This window comes from Castor canadensis, chromosome 9 (genome assembly GCF_047511655.1).
Source record: "Castor canadensis chromosome 9, mCasCan1.hap1v2, whole genome shotgun sequence".
Lineage (NCBI taxonomy): Eukaryota > Metazoa > Chordata > Mammalia > Rodentia > Castoridae > Castor > Castor canadensis.
Window position 1 is genome coordinate 73,338,766 of NC_133394.1, and position 17,069 is coordinate 73,355,834.

General features: G+C 32.8%; 1 protein-coding gene across 4 annotated transcripts in view; it reads left to right on the forward strand.

Annotated features, from left to right (window-relative positions):
- Nucleotides 1-17,069, forward strand: part of Fstl5 (follistatin like 5) — a 749,493-nt gene that overhangs the window by 555 nt on the left and 731,869 nt on the right. The window lies entirely within an intron of this gene.

The following is a 17,069-nucleotide window of genomic DNA, read 5'->3' on the forward strand; positions in this document are numbered from 1 at the left end:
AAGAGCATCTGCAGCATCTGTTCATGATTATTTACCAAATTCTAGAAGGGAGTTGAGAGCTATGTGTGTGTGTGTGTGTGTGTGTGTGTGTGTGTTAAGTTACTGTCATTATGTTGCATCCTGCTTAATCAATATAGACATTTTAGAGAAACACTCTCAGCATGGCTCAGGGCAGGGAAGATTCAATACAAGCCCCCAACTATGCCAACAAATAACATTAAACCCAGCGAGTTGTTTAAAATAAATGAAACTAAAAAATTTGAATGAATTAATTTCTGGTTAATAATTATTACTTCCCATATCTAAAGCATGAGCTGTAAAGTACAGAGCTTTCTTAACATGCTTTGGAGGGGAAAAGTAGGAATAGGAATATCTGTACCATGCTGGATTCACTGAGATGTGTTGTTATGCAGTAGATCCAAATAAAACTTGTAAAACTCAGTTTGTGAGAATTCCACATCCCAAGGTCATGTCTATTTCCAAGTTGGGAGCTGTTTGTCCTGTTGTTGACTAGTAAATGTCATTCTCTCTCTGGTCCTTCAGGTTACAAGTAGACGTAAATGAGAAGCTCTGATTTAATAATACAGTGTTAGTTTGTATTATAGTCTGGACTGCTATTGGTAATTGAATGAAACCAGGAAGCGTAGGCTGAGAATATGTTTCACAATTTCAGCAATGTTTAACCTCTTGCATGTTTAACAGAGAGCTTTTCACTATATAAGAGATTTTCTTTTGAAGCTATGTTCCTTTTGTCAATTGCTAGTGTGTTCTGAATATGTATGGAGAAAGAATTCAGTGTGGATAACTATTGAACAGGACTTCACTTAGTGCGCAATTATTAAATTATACAAATTATCTGGTGCTTCTTGTATTTCTTATTACTATTCATGACTTTATTTAGTGGGCATGATGGTTTTTCTGACAGGATTGTAATTTTTCATTTGTGTCATTCAGTGCCATTAGATTAAATAGAAATACTGAAAAAACATGAGGCAAAGAGTATTCCTTTCATTGCAGGGAAAGAGTGCAGACTGCAGCTCTGTAATGGTAAACTATAAGCTCTTTCATGCTTAACTATCCTTCAACTGAATAGAGGCATGTCTCTCAGCAACTGGAGAGTGCAATAAGTTAATATGTCTTTATATTTTAAAATATCATAAACATTTCTAGCTTTGTTAAGTTACTAGGGTGAGGTTTAGCTTTAGTGTTTATGATTTCAAGTAATTCCTCTGGGTAGAGATTTTTCATTTTATTTACTTCCTAGCCCTATAATAGATATTGCTACATGAAATGGATATTGCCGCAAATACTGTTGTCCAGTGTAGCTCTTCTTAAGTTGTTCCCATGTTTTACCCTAAACAAATGTTCCTAGTAGGATTCATGTCAGTCATATGATCTTATGTTTATATATTCATACAATTTTTAAAACTGAATAAGTGAATTAGTTGAGAGGAAGAAAAAGATATGAAATACTCAGCCTAGACGTTTATATCAAACAATCTCCCTTAAGTTCATATAAAATCATTGTTTACTACAATTCATTTTTAACTTTTCTTGTTTGAAATAATATTCAGACTGGAATTTAAAACACAATTATAATTGCTTTAAATTTACTTATCTCAAAACAAATGTATATCTTAATTTGATAACACCCGTGAAAGGTAACAACATACAATACACATTGTATTCTTAAAAATGTATTAGACAATCTCATTGACTCTGTTTGCACAAAGTTTTCTATGATCTCTGTCTTTATTCAAGTGAATTAAGACACTTGAAATTTAGTGTTGTGACAAATGATAAATTTAAATATAAACCAAAATATGCTATTGGCAAAAATAACAATACAGGTCACTTATAGGTCAACTCAATGAGCTTGAGCATTTAAAACATGAGTATTATTGATTCTTCTATGCATTTAGCTTTTATATTTTAGTTGTGCAATAAGGTAAAATTGGGTTCTTATAGTGAGCCCAAACTTGGTGCATAGGGGACAATATTTGGGTAAAGAATATGATTCTCAACTGCCAAGCCAATTTTGAAGGCACTTATAAAACATAGTCAAGAGTGGTAATTCATTAATTTTTCCAAAAAGAAGTGACCATACTATAGGGCTATAACCCCCTCACATAAAATGCAAAGGAATATCGTATGCCGTAACACTGGATAGCTTGTTAAAACATTAATTTGGGGTGGGGGAATAGCTCAGGTGGTAGAGTTTCTGCTTAGTAAACATGAGGCCCTGAATTCAAAACCCAGTACTACCTAAAGCAAAACAAAACAACAACAATAATAAAAAGTCATTAATTTATTCCATAACTGCTGTTCTGAAAATGTAGCACTACTTGCTTCAAAATGATGAACTTGACAAGTGTATTTAAAAAGTTATTTAATAATTTAATTATGTGGTCCATGACATGCTCAAGTTTTTGCTATTCTTGGTTTCCAAATGTCTTAAGGTACCTTGATCAGCCCAAAAATTAAATAAGAAATGATCTTACTAGCTAGATTTATTTTTCCTTACAAATAAGATGAATTTCTGTATTTGTGTTGTGAGACTGAAGATAAAGTTGAATCAATTTGAGTTCTCTTTCTCATGGCTATGCATTATTTTTCATTCTTTTGTCTTTTCTATTTACTATCATAGTTGATAAGAGAAATGCAACAACAAATAATGAACTAGAATTATATTAAAATTTTGGAAGATATTTTAATATCTTTAAAGTGATATTTTATTATTATATTGATATATTTGTTCATTGACTAATAGTTTATTGAGAATATATTTTGAATAATTTCCATTTTTTATGTTAAGGATGATGTATTAGTGAGCTCCCTAAGTTTTAAGTGGTATGCCCTATTCCTTCTAATTCTACAAATTTTTGCTACATAAAACTGTCCTAAAACTCAAAAGTTTGTTGCGAACTTATAGGCTAGGAAAAAACTTCCTGCTGCTAACATCATTGTAATAGCCAGGTGACCAATTATTCTTACCAAACAGACTTAATCACCCTCTGCTTTAACATCTTCAATGCCCTTTGTGTATAGTCTACTTAAGGTGAGTTTTATGGTCCCTGTGGAAATAATCTACTTTTCCAATTAAATTGACAACTGTACAACCAAGCAATTGGTCCCTTTGTGCTTCAAATCACCTTGGTATTGAGTAATTAATTATTATAGTGGATGAAATAGTATTTTGATAAGTTTGGGGTTTGAATGAGTCTTAATATGAGTTTTCTAAAAGAAGAAGAATTATAATATTGTAGGTGCTTGGTATAATGAGAAACTGTTTATGAGAGATACTCTATGTCTGTACATTTTTGGTTGGTTGTATTCTACAATAAATAGGAAAAAGAAATGATCCAAGACATAAATGTTCATTTTTAGTGGAAAATGTGTGTTCTGGTTACTTTTTTTTTTTATTGAGGTTAATATGCTTGAGCACATACCAGTTCTTAGCATGAAAATGCCTTTCAGAAGCTCTCATACTGACTGGCAAAGGAACAGACAATTGAAAATAAAGATTTGCGAGGAATAAAGAAACAGAATGGATGTATCCATAATGAAGAGTTTATAGTACTATGTAAAATCTGAAAAAATATGAATTCTGATAAAAAATTTGAAAATTATTGCCTATAAAAATATCCGTAAGAGATAGTTAACTTCCTACATATGCGGTAATAAGTGATGTACTTCTAAGGAACAGAACCTGGGTATCCCTAACATATAAAATATTTTTAATCCTTGTGTATCAATGTTTTCACATGAAGACATGATGAAATGTGGGAAGAAAAGCAGCTTAACTCTGAACTTTCTCACTTAAAACCAAGTAATTTAATGTGGCTTTTGGTATCAAACTACGTAAATCTCTAATGTAAAGTAGTTACCTAGTGAGTTCATTTGTATGTCAATACAGAGGATAGTATTCTAACTCATGACTAGTTCATAACATTGCTGCCAATTGTAAAGCACAATGAAAAAGATTTAGAGATACACATTCACTGAGTTTTATTTAAATCTATTCATTAAAATTGACAGTTAAAAAACTTACTTTAGTGAACTATTTCCCTTGTAAGGTAGAACCAAAGTAGCAATTCAAACATACTTTAGTTAGACAAGCATGTACCTAAACTATATTCCCCAAAGATGATAATGAAATGGAAATAATTTACCTTTCATAGTTGGACCACTTCTATAAAACACATTAGATACTATTTTAGTGATCACAGAGACTATATTTTTTTAATTGTTAAAACCCTAAAAGGAAATTTCTTACAAACATGAAATGATACAAGCCCACATATCCTGTGTGATTATGTGCTTTTTTTTCTCAAATTCTAAGGAATTTCCAGGACCTTGAGCTATCACAGAGTTGAACTCAGAGCTACTAATTTTAGGAAGAAGCAGGCAGGCTCTTCATGGCTTCTAAAGCATAGAGACAGTTAGTTGCTACCAGCAATCATTTGCTGCTTCATAATGGAGTACTTATTGATATTTGGACATTTGCTTTTCTAGTCTAGATTTGTTTGAAGAAAAAGAAGTCAGGAAAAGAAACCATTTAAAGTGTTAGGAAGTATAGATAGCATATTTAACTCATATCATCATATTAGGTCATTCATATTAAATAATTTAACATTTATGTAACTGTGAAAGTTATTATCTTCATTTTAGATATTAGAAAACAAACTGACATTAAACATCACCACCTCTCCAGCCTGTGTTCTCACAATTAAAATTAGATGAATCAGCAAAGCAAACCAGACTAAGCAGCCCACTGAGCACATCTAGCATGTTTGTTTAGGTCAAATATCCACCTGGGTGCATCTTTTTCAAAACTAGTGTTGTTTTTTCTTTTTTTTCTGTAATATTCTTTTTTCTCGTGTGAATGCCTTTCATTATTTCATCCAGACTTTTACTTAATTATGAAGTTATATTGATATTAATTTATTGCATCCACTACTTAGTATACATACTTTTGAATGCATGGTATGGAAGATCAAAAGATTTTCCTCTGTATTTAATGTTTTAAAGATGCTGCATTGTTTGATCTCATAGACTATTTAGTAGTAGCCAATGGTTTCCTTTGAGCCTCAGATAGAATAAAAAATAACAGTATAGGGCAATTGGTTTCTAAGAGATGAAGGTTATTTTCCCCAGTGGGATATCAAATTCAAGTACAAATTCATGGCAAACTTAAGCCCACTTCAAGCAAACAGCAGTTGTGTTATCAATAGCTGCTCCCACCCACACCTTCAGACCAGTTAACTATCAAAAGTTTGAATAGTCTGTAAGGTCAAATTTAAAAAGAAAATAAACTGGATGAGTGGCTCAAGTAATAGAGCGCCTGAGTGGCAAGCCTAAGAACCTGTGTTCAAACCCCAGTACCACCAAAAGAAAAATAAACTAAAAAAGTAAAATTACTAGCCTTGAAGCACAATACCAAAAGAAGTATTCTCAGGTGGGTGCTTGAGTTCTTAGGAAAAATAAAGCACTTATCTTTATTGTATCTAGTTCTATATGAGGTTGTTGCTGTTTGTTTGCATGTAGAGTTTAGGCTGATTGAGACAGGGAGGAGACCACAGTTGATAGTGATTACAGCACAGCTTCTAGATGAACCACAGAGTTGCATCAGATTCCCAAGTGAACCTCCATTACACATGTTTATGTATGTCTGACTAAATGGATCCCGGAGGAGATAGGAAACTTTGGTTGTGTGAGAAAGTTCCACTTTAAAGTATAAAGATGATAGGTCTTTTTGAGTAACATTTTACCTATTGGTTAGCAATAGCTAGTGTTTCAATTTTTAAATGGAGCTGGTAGAAAAATTAACAATCTTAAAATTTTTTGAATTCGTTATCTCATCCCTAACACAATTCCCCATCTTAATTTCCCCATCAGCCTGTCAGTTAATTCACATACTTTTCCATTCACCTTGGTCTGAAAATTCATAGATATCATTACTTGCATCAATTTTTTTATACTGCATGTTGTGAATCCATACTATTGTTTTAATGGCACTGAGGTTTGAACTTAGGGCTTTGCACTTGCTGAGCAAGGGCACCACCTCCAGCTCTTGCTGCTTTATTTATTTATAGTTAGGGTCTCACAGGGCTGGCCTTGGAACATGATTGTCCTACGTACACCTCCTGCATAGCTGGAATTATAGGAATGAGCCGCTATCCCCAGCTTCTCTATAGTTTTTGACATCCCTCCCTTTGTAATGTGGCTTTATTTAGTTTTCTATTGTGTATTCTTTCCTCTTGTTGCTGTGGCCTTGACCCAGACTGCCCTCTCTCAACCAGAGTTTTCTTAACACTTTGCATTGGCCTCTCTTTTTCTTGTTTCATCTTACTGTAATGAAAGTTGGTAGAAATAATAGCAGTTAAATTTGTAAGTATTCATAATATAGCATGTAATTATCTATAAAAATGATTTTATTTTATGGCCATAACATCTTTGGTGTATATTAGACAAACTTAGGCTTAAAGGGTATCATTGCCTACATACAGCACTAGGACTCAGATCAAATTTTGTATGAAACCAACTGTGTGATTGTTGCATCATAATTGTTATGGTCTGCTGATACAACCTTCATATCTCATCCAGATTTCTCCTGATTAAAGTAAGAGCTCAAATTCCACTGTGTTCTGAAATCATGAGTGTATCTTTAATTTTATATTACTTCAAGTTGAAATTCTCTTCCTCCTTTTAATTTTTTCCTAACTTGTTCTATATTTTACCAGCAATCAGTCTGATTTTCAGTTGTCTCATATGTTCAATTCAACTATTTTGAACAAAGAAAAATTTTTAAATAAAGCATAATTCTTCATATAAACACAATGTTCTGTATGAGCTATTGTATTTTCAAAAATTTCAGTTTAGGCCTTACTCCTCTATATGTAGTCAAGCTTTCTTACAGTCATGAGAGCAGATTGTGCTTATATGTGCCTTTTGTATAGTTTTGTTGCAATAAATGCCTTGTCAGTGTCAGCCTGGTTATCACCAAATGTTCATTTTTAAAAATACACATGTATTTATTTTGTTTTTAAAATATACATAAAAATTGCTGCACACTTAATGTGAAAAACAATTATTATGTCACAGTCTTATGAGTCACTACTTAGGGTGCAGGTTAGCTAGCTTCTCAACTCAGAATATATAGTTTCCACTTGGGATGGGTTCTTGTTTGAGCTTCAGGGTTCTCTCTACAACTACTTGATTGCTCGCAAGATTTATTTCTTTTCAGTTGAGAATTCTTAGAGGCTTGTTCTTGAAGTCCACAAAAGACTTTTCTGAATTTAGTTTTTGACCTCTACACTGCTTTTAAACAGTCTCATCAGGTCAGGCTCAGGTAGCATAACCACTCTTTTAATAAACACAAAGTAAATTGATTTGAGTCTTTACACCTTTAAAGTCCCCTTCTCTATGCCATATAATGTCATGTAATTACAAGGGTGATGTCAGATCACCTTTGTTATGTTCTGAAGCAATTTATAGGACCTGTCTACTCAGGTGAGGTGACTATATAAGAGTGTGAGTTACTGGAATTCATGATGGAATTCTGCCTCTTGTATCTGATTAGAGAACTGCCTAAACCTTAAAGTCTTTCTTCATGTCTGTAATGCCCTAAGCACTTCTTTCTTGGCCCCAAATTTATGATCTTAAACTGTGCAGTTCAGAGCTTAGAGTTGCTTTTGTATTTTTAGGTAAGTCACCGAAGCCATGGTCCAAGGGGGGTCTGGCTACCACTTGAACTGTGAAGCAGACCCTGGTGTCTTTGATGTGATGCAAATTTTGTAGAATGCAGAACTCAAGAGCTAGGGGTAATAGAAGCTTCCAATCTGATTCAGATGAAGAACTGGGAGGCCAAACAATGTGTGGTGAGACAGGATTCTACAGACAGACAGTCAAAGGGTTGTGCATGAAGCTGCAAGAGTAAAGCATAAGTTGTATTGGAGACTCTAGTGTTGATAGAGATGCCAGGAACATGGAATATCTGTTGGGGAAAGATGCAGGCAACAAGTGGATTGAGTCCAAGAGAAAGGCCACGTAGGTTGTAAATGGCAAGGTCATAGCTGTTACAGCACACATTCTTGTGCCATGTACCCTGGATGCTGGACATGGAGCTTAAGGATTCAGTGTTTTCTCTGCTGGGTTTTGGTCTTGCTTTGCTCCAATTCTTCCTTGCTATTTTCCTGTTTCTCCTTTTTCGAATGGGAATGTTTACTCATTATATTTTGGAAGTAACATTCTTTTTGATTTTACAGATGCAGTTAAAAGTTTTCCTTGTGTCTCAGAAATGACTTTGGAATTGACCTTTCAAACAGTAGCAGAACTTAAGATTTGGGGGATTCTTAGAGATGTACTAAATGTATTTTGCATTTTTTAAATGGCTATAAGCCTTTTGAGGCCAGGAGTGGAATGTGCCTCACAGGCTCATTTGTTGAATGTTTGGTTCCCAGCTATGACACTGTTTCAGGAGTTGGTGGAAACTTAGGAGGTGGGGTCTAGCTAGAGGAAATTAGATCACTGGGGGTGTGTTCTTGAAGCCTGTATATTGTCCACTATTAGTTGAATAGCCACTGCTACCTGTGTTGCTGCTGCCATGATATCTGTCTCACTATGGGCCCAGAATTGATCAAGCCAAGAATTATGGCCTGAATCCACTGAAGCCATGAGACAAAATAAATCCTTTCTCCCTTTCTCTGCTTTACTCAGGTATTTGGTCACAATAATATAAAGCTAACTAACACAGTTAGCTTTTCTTTTTGGTTGGCCCTACAATACATTTAAAATAAGGTAATTAGGTCTATTTATTTCTTGAAAGTATACTGGAGTTTAAACCCAGGACTTTGTGCTTGCTAGGTAGGTGTCGTACACTTAAGCCAGGCATCTAGTCTTTTTTTCGTCTGGTTGTTTTGGAGATAGGGTCTCACTTTTTGCCCAGGCTGGCCTGGACCGTGATCCTCTTATTTTATGCTTCCTATCACATCTGGGATGACAGTCATACACCTCCATGCCCAGCTTTTTTCTGTTGAGATTGTGACTTGTGAACTTTTTTGCCTGGGCTAACAGGGAATGGCAATCCTTACAATCTCAGCCTTGCAAGAAAATATGATTAATGATGTAAAGCACCAGCATTAGCTTAGGTCTATTTTTCCATTTCACTTTTAAGCATACTATGAAAATCACTTTGCAATGAAATTTTAGGGCTTAAAGTAAGTTTCTGAAAATAAGTTTGTGCTCTTTGTACATTGCACAATTTTTTGTTCAGAACCTTAGATTCTTTAATAGAAAATTTAAGTGCTGCATAACCTGAGCTCCTTCAATTGTGCAATTGTGTTTTTTGCCATAAAGTATATTAGCTGACCATGTAGGGCAAAAGCAAAAGAAAATCACAGTAATAAAAATGAATGTACAACTTTGAAAATACAATTAAGTGCACTGTATTTCATTCCTTTGGCAATAAAAAATTAGGGCATTTACAAAAAGGAAGGCTTTAAATAACTTTTACAAATGATTTTAAAGCTTCATCTGACTATTTCTTTGGGGGCAATTTCTCATGACCCTATGATTAATTAATCTAAAAAACAATTTAAAAAAGAAACAAGGAGAAAAAATTCTCCAAAATAGTTTTCATTTTTCAATGGTTTCTCGAGTGTATAAATATTTCTTCAAAGTAACTTGTATCTTAAGTATCTCATTATTTAAAAATGTATTATTTTGATTTAATCCTGATTATCTAATACACCTTAATTGCAAAATTGTAAACTTTTAGTAAAAACCAAGAACACCATGAATTAAAACTTTCCCTAATGTACAGGGAAAATAAATCTAATTTTATTGAAACAGTTGAATATTTTTGCTTTTTATTCAATCTTTTTCTCAAAAATTACTCTTCCCATAGCCTTTTAAAAATGATATATAATTATTACATGTACTTATGGAATGTATGTACAATGTACAATAATCATTTCTATACAATTAAACAGTTATTTCTTAGAATTGGGACCCTTTAAACTTCTTTTTTCTACTTCATTCTAAAATGTATAATAAATTATGCTATACTCACACTATTGTGCTTTACTATTCACATCTTATCACTCAATAGGCAGAGTATTGTCACTTCTATTTCTGGCATATTCCAAACATTTTATCTTGGTAACAGATGTAAAAAAGAACATAATATTTAAGCTGATTTACAGATTGACTAATATCATAAGGTAGCACTTTTACAAAGAACAAGAGTTTTTTAAAATCATCTTGTTGGGCCTGACCAATGGCTCCAGAGGTACAGTGCTTTCCTAGCAGACCCCAGGCTCTGAGTTTAAACCTCAATTCCATCAAAAAAACCCCCAAAAAACTTCTCAATTTGTATATATGAGCAAATTGATGTACAAATAGAAAGATATAAATATCTAGGTAAATTGACTATATCTACATTGTTTTAAGTGGGAAAAATCTTTGTTATTGTATAATTCAGTAATGAGATAATTAAGATGGAGCCATTTCATTTTACATGGAATTATATTCAACCATTTTAATTACTACACACTTCAAGAGTTTTGAATGATCCTGAGCAGACACATTCAGTTACTCCATTTTGGGGGGTGTTTCCAATAAAGCTTCTCAATACTAGAACTGTCTTCACAAGCCACAGAGTGATAAATGATATAAATAATAGCAATGATTTTATACTATTTTCCTTCAAATAAGCTTAGGTAGAATAACAATAAACATTGTTTTGTTTGTTTTCTTGCATGTTTTATGTATATAGTTTTTCAGGATGCCTACTAAATATGGTACTTCTCTCAAGAGCTTACTCATTGTAATCATTATAACAGTTAAAATTCATTTCAAATTACATTTCAAATTACATTCACTTGGTTTGATAGATAAATCCTTTTTGAAATGCAAGTTAAAAATACCAGACTCAGAAAACAAAAGAATAGTCATAAATTATATGTACTTCGAAAAGTTATATATCTTATTTTGAGCTACATTGTAAAATACTTTTACATGTTTAAGGTATTAATTTTTATTGAAATAGATACTGTAATCATATTTATCCTGAAATATGCAGTATTCCATTTTTATATCGTGTTGTGTATATGCGTGTATGTGCACATAAATGTAACCTCTAAAATGTTTGGATTAGTTGGAATTTTCATACTTAGTATGCAGACAAGTATATCTTAGTATTGCAGTATATTGATATATTAAGCATTGAGAACACAATCGAATTGTGTATATTTAAGATATAAAGAATAAAAGTGTAATAAAGTTTCAAATCAGGACATACAACTAATTAAGTGTAGCAATAATTATCACACCAAAAATATAAACAGTCCTTCTTATCTTAGTTTATTTTGGATTGCCTAATAATTTTTTTAGTGAGAAACAGTTGAGGTTTTCAGAGGGAAGTTTTCATCAACCAGTGTAGAATAGTCTAGTTCACTTACCAACACACCCAATATGGGAGGGTTCTGATACCTTCAGTGTTATTTATTTATTAGTTGTAGATACCAAATTTCTCTAAATATTAACTAGCTATCTCCTAGATTCTAAGTGACTTAGACTGAGGCTTAGGTAATGAAGGTGGGCTAGATGACCAGGTATGCTTTTTTTTATTATTTTGAGTAGGCTCCATACTCTAAACAATAATTTAATAGACAGAAATCAATTAGAAATAGATGAAGTAAGACACCAATATAAATAGAAATGTTTTGTGAAACCTTTTCAAGGTCAGAATCTCAAGCATTAACTGTTAAAAAGTAAAGTGTGAACATAATTTCGATTTATCATGTTGTTTTGTAATTTCTTAAAGAAATAGTGTGCATGTATGATACTGTATTACCAAGAAATATTACAGTCTTTATTTTAGGAAATGCTAAGAAAATTCAAGTATCAGATAATTATTATTGATTTAAAATCCAACATTTGCCTATTGTGAAAACAGCTTCCTCTGAAATGCTTTTTATTCTTTAATTTTTGTTTTAAATTATATATTAAGAAATATATATAAATATATATACAACACATACATGTATTGGTTTTTTAAAGAATAATGCTATTTTTATTTGTTTGCAATCATAGAGAAATTTATATTCTTTGGAGATTAATAATATAGTTCACATGCATTTTGAATTGATATGGATAAATATCTTTTTTTTTTAAGTTTTTTTTTATTCATGTATTCTATGTATATACATTGTTTGGGTCATTTCTCCCCCTTTCCCCCAACCCTCACTCTCTCCTCCCCCTCACTAATATATATATAATATATGACATATATAAAATATAATTATATATAGAGAGAGAGAGAAAGAGAGAGAGAGAAATAGACTTTTATTTTATCAGTTACCTCTAGTAACATTCAATAAGCATTTTGGTTTTTTTTAATTGTGATTCTTCTTTCTTATAACCTATTTTCTTTTATAAATGTCACAATGTACCCTCAGTGCAACAAGAAAAAACACTATTTAGAGGCTGACATTTAAAGTATTTCCCTTTCATTATTTCATTATTTGTTAAAAATTAATTCTCATGTCATATATAAATACAACTGTCTTTTATACAAATAAATATACATGCCTATACAGATTTATGTTTGCATGTATATGTTTATTCAGGATGCTGTGGTGTAATATGGAAACCTATTTTTTAATTTTTTCTCAATGTTTACCATTTAGAAACAGTTCTGCTTTTTAAAGTATGTACTCCCATGAGAATTTATAATAAAATTCCAAAACAAACAAATAGATTTTAGCCAAGCACCGTGGTTTATGCCTGCAATCCTAGCTACATAGTAGATGATCAGGATGGCAGTTCAAAGCCAGTCCAGGCAAAAAATTCATGAGACTCTATCTCAAAAAAAAAAAAAAATCCAGCCCCCAAAAGGGCTGGTAGAGTGTCTCAAGGTGTAGGCCCTGAGATTAAACTCTAGTACTACCAAAAAAGTAGATTTTATTTAAAAATAAACATTCAGTGAAGTATGTCACAGTCAAATGCATAATATATTAATTCTTTCTGCTTTTCTGAATTGCTTCCTTGCTATAACATGCTTTTATTTTTTCTTACTGATAAATGCATTTGTTCTTTTTTATTTTTATTATGTCCTGGCAAAGTAAACTTGTATATATTTATGAGGTAGAAATTGGAGAAATGATTTTTAACACACTGTTCAAAGATTAAGGTAAATAATATATCCGTCAGCTCAAGTATTTGACATTTTTGTGGTAAGAACATTAGAAATTTACTCTTTTAGCAATGTTGAGATGTAAAGAACTCAATTATTAGCTACATTGTTGTAAAATTGATCTAAAAATACCAAATTTATTCATCCAAAGGCTTTGTAGTAATCAGTTTTTCTAAAGAACCTTGATGCTTACAATCCCATTATCCAGAACAGAAGCACAACTCTTGCACTTGGTTTCCTCATCCAGAGCTGATAAGATTGTTTAAAAAACTAAGTCAAGTTTCATTCCACACTAACCACACACTCTGCACTTGAATGATTGCATGCAACACAACTGACTCTGGAATGTTTGATTATAATAAAAAGAATACACTTAAATAGTAACTTTGAAATAAATTTCTGTTTGGCATGGCCTTGTGGAAGAAAAGTTCAAATTAAATCCTTTTAGTGCATTAAAATGCAAATGTAATGAAGCAATCCAGTTGAGTTACATTGATAATAGAACATATAACACAAATAGAAATTCCTCCCAAATAATTAAGTTATAGCTATATAATTCAGTGATGCGTGCATTTGCATGTTTTCCTTTCCTGCATGCATAAAAAAAAGTTCATTAACTTTGAATCACATTAGAATCTGTTTTATCTCCCATAGACCAGTCCTAGGCAGGTCCTTCTTTCCTACAGAGGCCTTTGAAGACATTTCACATGCCTTCACCTTACCATAACTACAGCTTTCACTCTGTAAGCAGGTTTCATTTCAAATATAGTTGTGAAAATCTGAAATTCAGATCTCACTCTGGGAGGTGTCTTGGGTTTTCCCAGTAAATTATTTTTATTCACATTATGCAATATCATGAGAACAGTAATGTTTATACTTCTAAATGTAATCTTTGGAGAAAGCAGAAGTCTTTAAAGTAAGCTCTGCTTAGGAACTCTGCAAAAGCATGCTTCTGGTGTTCATGTGTGTGTTCATATGTGTGCATGTGTGTGTGGGTGTTTGATGCCAGATATAATGTCATCTTGGCTGTTGTAATTTGAGATTGAATGCTTTAGTATTTTAAATAGTATATAACGACATAAAATTCCAGGCACCCTAATAATATGTGCAGCTTATATAAGTTATGGAAGCTGAGCAACTTTTATAGTAAAAAAGAGAAAAATAGAAAAGAATAGGCTTTGGACATATAAATGGTTAATGATGCCAATTATATATGTAATTATCATGGAACATTGACAATTGTGTTGTACACTAAACATAAGAAAGATACTCTTTAGTACCAGTCTTGATCTTGAAAAATAATTGTCTGATTTCAAAGGGAGAATAATGAAGGGTATGAACCAAACTAGGGTATGTGTATATATGGAAATGTCACAATTTAACCCCATATAATGCTCATATACTAATAAGAATGTTTACAAAAATAATAAAAAGCAAATGTATTTTCCATGAAAAAAAATATCAGTATAAGCTGAAATTGAAATAAATTTAAATTTAGAAAGCATTTATGAATACCTTAAAAACTCAAAAATGTTCAAGAGTTTTTTTAACCTATTGACAGAAGATACAAAATAACTCACTACAAGAAAATGATAAATGTTTAAGAAGTTAGGGTTACCTTGATTGAACATTACAGTGCATACATGTAGCAAAGCATCAGATGGCACTCAGTAAATATTACCAGCATTTATGTGTAATTTGAAAATAAAAGGAGCAATTTAATATAAATTGCATGTGATTAATTTGGAATAGAAGTGTATTGATTGTGTTGATTTTTCTAGTATCTGCTGTTAGAGATCAACAATTTTTTGAGCAGAAAGCACCATAAGAAGTTGCTAAATAACTATACAAATTATATTTAAGGCTTTAAATGATTGTATCAGTAAAATATTTCAAGGATGTTAAAATCACAATTCTAATATTGTAGCTGTCATTATTGGAAAACCTTGTGTGTGACAAAGCAATGTACTAGGTATTATTTACACATAGTCTTAAGTAGTTATAAAGTAGTTTTTTATAAAGGACTGGTAACAGCAATTAAAAACTGAGTGGAGAGAGTATAATAATATGACTAATATCAGATACCCAAAATAACATTCATATAGGTATACATGAATACATAACTGGAATGGTTATTCTTTTACCACTTAATTTTAAAAGTATTTAAAGCATACCAATGACTACATTACACCCTCTCTTAAGAGTTAACAGCATTACTTCTAGCATTCCCCCCCCCCTTTTTTTTCTTCCACATCAATTTGTTTGGCTGTGCCAGATCATTTATAACAGCATAATAGGACAGTTATTTTTCCCATGCTAATCACAACAAACAAGTGAAACCCCCTAGTGTCCTCCATCTATCACTCTTATTCTCCAGGAATTTCTTTTTTTTTTTTTTTTAATAATATAGTCACAACATTTTTATGAAATTGGAACAGAATTACAGTTTAGGACATACATTATCTGCCTGGACTGTTTAGGCTGTCAACTTTTTTTTTTCATTTTTCTTTTATTATTCATATGTGCATACAAGGCTTGGTTCATTTCTCCCCCCTGCCCCCACCCCCTCCCTTACCACCCACTCTGCCCCCTTCCTCTCCCCCCCCAATACCCAGCAGAAACTATTTTGCCCTTATTTCTAATTTTGTTGTAGAGAGTATAAGCAATAATAGGAAGGAACAAGGGTTTTTGCTGGTTGAGATAAGGATAGCTATACAGGGCATTGACTCACATTGATTTCCTGTGCGTGGGTGTTACCTTCTAGGTTAATTCTTTTTGATCTAACCTTTTCTCTAGTACCTGTTCCCCTTTTCCTATTGGCCTCAGTTGCTTTAAGGTATCTGCTTTAGTTTCTCTGCGTTAAGGGCAACAAATGCTAGCTAGTTTTTTAGGTGTCTTACCTATCCTCACTCCTCCCTTGTGTGCTCTCGCTTTTATCATGTGCTCATAGTCCAATCCCCTTGTTGTGTTTGCTCTTGATCTAATGTCCACATATGAGGGAGAACATACGATTTTTAGTTTTTTGAGCCAGGCTAACCTCACTCAGAATGATGTGCTCCAATTCCATCCATTTACCAGCGATTGATAGCATTTCGTTCTTCTTCATGGCTGCATAAAATTCCATTGTGTATAGATACCACATTTTCTTAATCCATTCGTCAGTGCTGGGGCATCTTGGCTGTTTCCGTAACTTGGCTATTGTGAATAGTGCTGCAATAAACATGGATGTGCAGGTGCCTCAAATTTCCCTCTGCATATTCTCTCTCGAAACTCTCCTATCATTCCCTGAAATCTTTCCCCATCAATGTCAGCAATGACCTACCAGTTTTAATACTTCAATTTTCTTGAAGTATTAAATGACTTACCATATTTGATTACTTCTTCATCCTTTACTTTCTTCCTTGCCTTTCGGACCACTGCCATTTTATTTTTTTCCTGAGTCTAAAGCAGTATCTTTTCAGGATCTTCTTTGCTCCACACTCCAAAACAAGATTTCTGAACACGGTCTCCTAAATTTGGCACTACTAAGATTGTATGTTGATAATTCCTCATTGTGGAGTTGTTGTTTGCATTGAGAATGTTTAGTGGAATTCCTGCCCTCTACTCACCAGACACCAACTAGCACCTTTATTTCCTATTGTAATGAAGGAAAACATCTCCAGATATTGTGATATGTAACCTAGAGAACAAAAAATCACTTTTAGAGTAGGGGAACCACTGACCTAATTGTGGAATATCATCAGGCTAATCCAGGAACATCCTTTCTTTCTACCTGGGTACAATTCCTTGTTCCTTGCACCCAAATTTATGACTTTCAATGCCTGCTATACACTTGGAGTGACCTCTTCTCTGTACCTAAATTTATATATCT